Raw genomic sequence first — 7863 nt, 5'->3', positions numbered from 1 at the left:
GATGGCGGCGGGCGGGCTCCTGCCGCAGGGCGGGGATGGCTCTTCCAGCCGGGCGGCCGCCGTCACACTGCAGAGCGCATTTAAAGAGACACCCGGCTCCGCGCTCGCGCCCCAGCACCAGACCCTCGCCTGAAAACGCCGGGGGGCGGACTGCACGACCCTGTGTTATTCCCAAAGGAGATCTCCATTCGTGGAGAAGCTGCAAGAACAGAAATATACACAAGAAAATGAATTTGGACGGAATTTTCCATCCTTTATTAACATTCTCGAGTCCAGATATGTCAGAACCGTGGTGCACCTGTCCTGAACCCGTCTGAGTGTGAGTCAGCAGGGCAGACGCAGCCGGTGTAGACAGACAGGGCCCGTGGCTGTGCAGAAAGCGTCCCTGTCCCTTCACCCCAACCCTCCTGCATCCTAGGCCACAGAGCCGGGCACCTAGAGCCAAGGTGAGTGTGGAGGCTGGGATGCCAGGGGCAGAACAGCCCAGCCTCACCTGCAGCAAGGTGTGGGCTCTGTGCACAGCCCACAGGCCCCTATCCTGCCCCCAGGGACCTCCTACCACCGGACAAGTTGGGTCCAAGTCCACTCCAGTTTTCGTCGCAAGATCAGTTTTCTGGGGCACATGCTGGCCTGGTGGCAACCTCAGCAAGAGTCTCAGGAACTGCCCTCAGTGACCCCACTCCTCCTCCACCTGTTCCCTCCTTGGCCCTGGGTAACCCCACACCCCCTCCACTCGTTCCCTCCTTGGCCCTGGGTGTCCCCACTCCCCCTCAACCTATTCCGTCCTTGGCCTCCACTCTTGCATGGCTGCTTCTGCCCCAGGTTCTCTGGCACTGGCACCTGTTCAGGGGATCGATCCCCAGGCCCTGCTGCCATGGATTTTGAGGGGCCTGAAGGATGTACTAGTGGGGGGTTGTCATGAAGACTCACAGAGGCAGAATTAGATGCAGGGGTGACAGCGTTCCACTTCCCTTAGGGCCCCACTCCCCCATCTAGCTGGTGTCCTCAGAACCCCTCTGTGGGGACACTGTGATGGGCCCTGAACTCTAGCTGAGGGACACAGGGTCCAGGCAGGCAATGGTCCAGTTCCCAGCTGGAGACGCTCCAGGCACCCCAGACCCTGGCCGCCCTGACTCCCTGGACACTGTTCCCCTTGGAGCCTCAGAGCCCCCGGTACCCCCTGGGTGATGGTCCTGGACAAGAGGGCTGGGAAGGGGCCAGCAGCAAGGGGAGGATTCTGCCCCCAGCGCCCCCAGGCCAGGGATCTCCATGACATCTTACTCCTGCACCCAGCAGCTCCCACCACAGAGACTGCTCCAGGTGAGGGGTACCAAGTTGAGCACAGGTCAACCTGTCTTCCCGGGGGGCTCCTGGCACATCATGGTTGGGGCCCAGAGGAGGCCCCGGCTGGTGTGGGGGCCCTGGCTTGTTTCTCTCCCTGCACACGGACTTGAGCCCTGCCCTGAGTCCCATTGGGGCTTTGCGGGGGAACTTCTTGAAGGTGCTGTGGAGGCAGAGGGAGGTGGTGGAGCCAGCCAGGCTCTGGGAGGCCCTAGAGAAGCTCCCACTACCCCTCTCAGTCCCAACTGGTTTTGGGCCCTGGGCTGGGCCCCCACAGGCTCCAAAGGGAAAGACTGTCCAAGGGAAAGCCCTGAAGGCCCCTGGTATCCGGATAGGACACACAGAAGGTTACCAGGTGCTGTGGGGGCCCTGGGGTCTGGCACTTGAGGCAGACAGGTCCACTGGCTTGGGAATCTCCCCCTGCCCCTGCACGTGGTGGTTGGGACCCAGGAGGGCTGCCCCCCTATTCCACACCCAGTGCTAACCTGGGTGAAGGAGAGGGATCCCCGGGGAGCTGGCACTGCCACGTGTCCCAGAGCTGCCCTCAGGCAGAATCTGTGGGGCTCAGTCTTGTGAGGGGTGGGGGCACTGGGCATCTCCTGCCCACTCACAGCTGCCCCCCGGGCCCTTCCCCCGCTGCTCTGCCAGCCCCTCCCTGGAGCTGCCCTTGGAAGGCACCTGCTTCAGGTCTCATCTCTGGGGTGGTGCTGGGGACCGGGCAGTGTCTCCTAAGCAGTCCCACATGGTGGCCTTGGTGGCACGCCTGTGGATGGGGAAACCGAGGCACAGACAGTCACATGCTCTTCTAGTCTTGTGCTCTTCCAGTTGTGGGTTAGACCCCACTTGCAGTTGTGCGTTCCAGAAGTCTCCGGGCGCCGTGCGGCGGGATAAGGAGCTGTCGCCCTGGAGGATCATGCAGGCCTCTGGGCGGCATTCAGAAGGTGAGCCAGAGGCCATCTGCCCTGCAGCCCGGGGACGTCAGCACTTGCCCTGTCCCCAGATGTCTCGGCCCTTGGGCCTCTCTCTGTTGGCTGTTCATCAGCAAAGCCTCTACTTTCCGTACTGCAGGGTTGGCCGTGGCACTGGCTGGCCACAGGGCCCACCTTTCCAGTCCTGGCCGGAGGGAAGCATCTCGTCCGTGTTGCAGGCACACGGGTGAGGTGCCACCTGCCTTCCTGACTCTTACCTCCCCAATAAAGGAAAACAAAAGAAAAAAGATAGAAAAGACCAGGAAATGGAAATAAGGCAAAGAAGAATGAAATTTAAAACCCTAACAAACCCAAACACTGCTATTTCAAAATGTAAGTCCATGACGAGTCTCGTGGTGAAAAAGATGGAATTCCTAGCCAGGAAAATGCCCCATGCTTGCCTCGTAGGCATAGGTGCTCACCACGGCAGTCTATTTACGTGTTTATTAAGGTGTCTCACCAGGTATGGCCTGGATTCCACCAGAGTTGCAGAGCTGGAGGATACGTTCCTGTTTACATGATGCATAGTTACATAGGTGAAGAGCTTTACCGCGAGGAATCGAGGAGTCGGCTCACTCCATGAGGAACGCAGGCAGGAGCTGCTGTTGCTGCCCCAGGCATGATTCCTTCCTCCTCAGGGAGGCTCAGCTCCCCGCAGGCCTCCTTGGCCTACAGCGCAGACGGCCAAGTGCTGGTCATGGTCACCGCGTCTACACCACCCCTTTCTCAGCAGCAACTCCACGAGTGCTCGATGGAAAACTGCGGACAGCAGCCTTGCCAAGCGGACGCCCAGGGCTGGCCACTGCAGCCCCTCCAGCTGCGTTCTCCATCAGGGCTGCGTCCTTCCGGCTTCAGCACTGCGGGAAGCACACCAGCGAGGGGTGTGCCACGAAGCGTCACCCACGGACATGCCATGAAGGGTTATTCTTCTTTTGACTTTTTCTGATGGTTTACAACTGTAAGAACACGCAACTCACAGTCCACACGGAAGCAGCCATGTGGCTCCTGCCTCATTGTGGGAGGAAACATGTTCTCAGAAGAAATGGCCGAGTTTGCAGAGGGGTTTGAGGAGGGCCAGGCAGTCTGAACGCAGCCCAGCTGGCCTTGGTGGAGGTGGGGCTGGCACAGTGGGGGGCAGTTCTTCCTGATACAAATCCTAACGCCTTCAACACTGACCTTCCAAAGAAACAGCTGCTGGACGTCGCCCTGACAGCACTGAGAACCCCACTTCTGAGGCGACTCTCGAGGGCTTTGTCATTTATTTGGCACCTGAGGCCCCAGCTCTCCTCCAGCCCTTCCAATTGCTCTGCAATTCTGCCTACCTTCCGGAAAGGTCAGTTTGGGGTTCCATTAATGGGGGAACCTGGCCCCATTAACTGGGGAGGCCACTTGGACCTCCTCCGAAACGCTGGGGCTGGGGCCAAAACCTTGCCTCCCCCCAGCAGCCTTCGGCCCTCTTAGTAGTGGATGTGGGCTTCCTCCCTCTGAGGGGCTCTCCTGGTGGATACAAGATGTGGGGCGCCCGTGGGTGGCCGCCCGCTCCTGCCACAGTCCCACCTCGGGGCCTGAGCTGCGGCTACTGCCTCTGTAGGGAAGGAACAGTGGGGGCTGGGCCCACCCCTACCCAGAGAGAGTGGGCCGTGTTGCCTGCAAGGCCTCAGCCAGGGGACCACGCTTCTCCGCATGCTGTGGCTTTGGGATCTGCAGGCTGTTTGTGGGAGAGCAGGAAACAGTCCCAGGGATGACGCTGCCTCATGCAGGGTAACAGAGCTGGAGGTCAGGCCGACGCAGGAGGCTCAGGATGGTGACAGGTGCCTTCCCTCGCCTGGGGTGAGCCCCCAGCCCCGCCTTCCCTCGCCTGGGGTGAGCCCCCAGCCCCGCCTTCCCTCGCCTGGGGTGAGCCCCCAGCCCCGCCTTCCCTCGCCTGGGGTGAGCCCCTCCCCAGCCCCAAGTTTGGAGGGGCTGTGGCTGCCAGGGACTTGCGTGCGGAGCTCACTGTCATTACTGAACTCTGGAGCAACAATGGCATCATGTCACTGGTGTCTCGGGCAGGACCTGCCTCTTTTTGGAGCACTTTTGAGAGAGTGTTCGTTTCCAGCCATTTGGTGGGGACTCTGAGAGCCTGAACTTAGAAGCCCACCGAGAGGGGAAATGGCGGCCTCCGGGGGTGGGAAGCCTGGCCGCGGAGCGCAGGACCCAGGGCCACCGTCCTCCGGAGACAGCGCGCAGCAGCCGCCACTCACCAAGCGGAATTAAAAACGGCTCTCTGGTTGCCACGGCAACCAGCCATCTCCCCCCAGCGTCAATTTGAATTTGTGCAGACCATTCCTAGCCAAGATTCAAGCCAACAGATTCGTGCTTACCCTGAGGTGAAGCCTCGTTTGAGAACCAAATAATAAAATTAACAAACCTAAAATCTTCTCGCTGCTGCTGCCTCTTTAGTAAGCACTCAGCAGAGCCCCCGAGAGCAGGCAGGGCGAGCACAGTCTCCCTCGGAGGCAGGAGGCCCTGGGGAACCTCACATGGCTCCACTGACCACCACGTGTGGCGACTGGGCCCTTTGGCACTTGTGGGCCCCTGCAGAATGAGCCCCTCTGGTGGGTTTTACGTTGGAAGGCCTCACTGTGCAGGGCCTGCGTCCTAGGTGCCTCGGCCAGGCCTCTGTGTCCAGTGCAAGGCCCTGGCACACGCATCTAGGCTCGCAGGGTTCCATCAGCCTGTACTGTGGGGCAGACTCTGAGGGTCGGGGTTCTGGCTGTGTGAGGGGTGGGCTCTGTCTCAGCATCCTATGCCCACCTCAGGCCAAGGCTGTGGGGTCTCGTAGGCCTCTACCCACTGGGCCTCAGGTACCTTCTCCTCTTTGGAAAAGGCATAAAGGCCTCCCCTCTCCAAGCTGTGAACCTTGGTTTTGCTGAAGGCTTGTGGAGAGTATTGAAAGAAGGCAGGAGTAGGCTCTGAGTGGGTGTTCGTGGGAAGGGAGGCCCTATGCAGAGCCCCAATCCTACAAGCTCCTGGGGTCCCTGGTGTGGCCTGGGGCCCCCATAGCTCCTGTTGGCTCCTGCTGGTGGCCCTGGAGGAGTCACGTGGCCTCCTCGCTCACTGAACCCACCCAGGACCCAGGCAGAGAGCACCTGGGGCAGTCTGGGGTCAGGTGGGGAGGGCTGGATGGGTGTCGGATTCTGCTCATTCTGCAGACCAGGGGAGCCACGCAGGTGTCGGGGGTGGGGGGCGTGAGGGGCAGGTGTGCACTTGGCTGTTGGGGCAACAGCTGTGCTGCAGCTTTGCTCACACTCTGGAGGCGGCACGCCCTCACCCGTTCTCCCCACGGCCCCACAGGCCCCACCCCAGACATGGCTTTCTGACGTCCTCAGCTGCGCATTGATGGATAAAACCTCTGCAGCCCAGGAGCTCCCTCAGCCTCTGTCTGGACACTTGAGTGGGGGAAACGAGCGGATGTGACTGGGCACAGTAGTTGGGAACCCACAGTGTCCCTGCCTGCCAGTGGCTGTGCCAGGCACAAAATCCTCGCGTGGAGCTGCATCCGAGCGTGGCCCCTGATGCCGGCTGCCTGGTGCGCGGGTATTATAGCGCCTGGTGCTGCCGAGGAAGCTCTGTCTCCGGGGTCCTGCCAGAGGGCGTGTTGATAATGAGAACATAGCTTCTGTGGGCGGACGACCTCGGGGGGCCCACCAGCACGCAGCCTGCCCTCCTGGTGCTCTCCTCCACCCCTGACGGCCCTGGACTCACAAGGGCAGCCCTGGTGAGGCCCGAGCCCTCTACAAGGAGTTGGGGTTCAGTAGACCAAGGAGGGCTTCCCATCGGTGCACCCCAAGCACTGTGGCTGCTCCAGGCAGGCTCAGGAGTGTTCGACGTGAGTCTCTGCTCACCCCTCCCAGGGCTGACACGCGGCCTGGGCACCCGGCCACAGACGTGGGGTGAGGGCGCTTCCCACGAACTGCCGCAGAAACCGTCACACGCAGCCTGGAACTGTAATGAGGGCTCATCACAGAGAGTGATGAGAGACACCGACAAGCCGCGGGCCCGACCTTAACAGCAACACGCACGCGCTCCTGCCCCTTAACGTCCACAAAGTCGGACGGCGAAGCCCACAGCCACCAGACGCCGTCTTCGCCAAGGTGCGGGAGCACCCTGAGACCCCCGATTTCATGCAGATGATTCCTTCCGGGCTCAGAAGTTAACATGGGTCCTCGGGAAGCTTTGTAAACATGGGGCTTTTACGTCCAGGTCTGCGGCTCCGGCTTTCCTGAGTCAGAGCGGTGCTGCCCGCCCAGCAGGCTCCAAGACCGTCTACCCTGATCTCAACGTGGGACGTGTCTGCGGCTCTGGTTTCCCTGTGTCAGAGCCACGCGTCCCGCCCCGCTGGCTCCTGGGTCCACCCTGATCTCAGTGTGGGATAAAGGCTGAAACAGAAAGAGCCAAGTGTCCAGATGGTTTTACATTTTAGAGACCATTCCAGTTTCCAGACCTGAATAATCAGCCACACGACCTGCTTTTCACAACAGCCTCCAGCCCTGGGGGTCGGGAGCCACCTCTGGCGGTCCCTCCAGGGCCGAGTCCACCGTTGGGGTCTTCCCAGGAGTAGGGGTGACTCTGGGGCCTTTCTTGGCCCCGTCCCTGCTCTGTCAGGGCTGGGACGCCGTCCCCTTCTGGCCAGTCATCCCTGGGCCATGGTCTCAGGAAGGACGGGGGCCCAGCCCCCACCGCGACCCTCTGGATCCTGCTTAGGCGAAAGGGCAGGTCCAGTGAGGAGGAAGCAGGTGGCCCCACAATACTGTCTCTGAACCACCAAGGAAGGACCAAGCATGCTTTCCCTCCCAACCACCCCCTTGCCTGCCTCCGGCTCACCCACGGGGCCTCACTGTCCTGACAGTCATGAAGCCTTCCCTGCCTCACCCACAGCCCTGGAGTGTCTTCTAGGGTTAGCCCAGGTGCTGTCCCTGGAGCATCTGGCCTGGACGACTCTGAACAGGCCCGTGCTGCAGCCAGCCCCTCCCTGGGGACCAGAGCCGGCCGTGGCTTGGGAGCTGTCCCTGGTGCTCTCCGAGTAGGCCTGGTCCCTGCAGTCCGGCCCATCGGATGGCCCAGCCTCTGTCCAGCTCAAGCCCCGGCCCTTCCGTGGGACCTGCTTCGTCTGACCACACCTGCCGCCTGGTGCTGCCTGGCCCTGCCTGGGTCGGCCGCGCTCCCCTCCACGGCTGGCCCAGCTGCCTTAGCCTGGTTCCTGCCAAGGCTCTGGCAACTGGGCCAAAGCAATTTTACCAAATTAGATGTGGTCGGAAGCAAGTCGTTCCACCTGGCAATTTTGTTAAAATAATTATTTGTTTGAAAATTAATATTCCCGAGTCCCTGGTTTTTCTAGGATTAGCAGTTTTGGCACACTGTGGGGCAGTTTTTCAGCTCTTTCTGTCTTCAGACATTGCTTTCTCTCCTTTCAAAATATCTTTGAGCCTAAAAATAATCTTTTCATTTAAAAGTTTCTAATAATCTTTGAGCCAGTGATTCCTGCTTTGAGCTGTTGGTAATAGCCGAAGCC

The 7863-nt window shown here is 60.5% G+C and overlaps 1 pseudogene; it reads left to right on the top strand.

Moving 5' to 3' along the window:
* Positions 1-1187: 1187 nt before the first annotated feature.
* On the top strand, positions 1188-7378 carry LOC105511799 (annotated as a pseudogene).
* The last annotated feature ends 485 nt before the right edge of the window (positions 7379-7863 follow it).

The sequence above is a fragment of the Colobus angolensis genome, unplaced genomic scaffold, assembly GCF_000951035.1.
Source record: "Colobus angolensis palliatus isolate OR3802 unplaced genomic scaffold, Cang.pa_1.0 Scaffold204, whole genome shotgun sequence".
Lineage (NCBI taxonomy): Eukaryota > Metazoa > Chordata > Mammalia > Primates > Cercopithecidae > Colobus > Colobus angolensis.
This window is presented reverse-complemented; position numbering and strand designations above follow the sequence as displayed.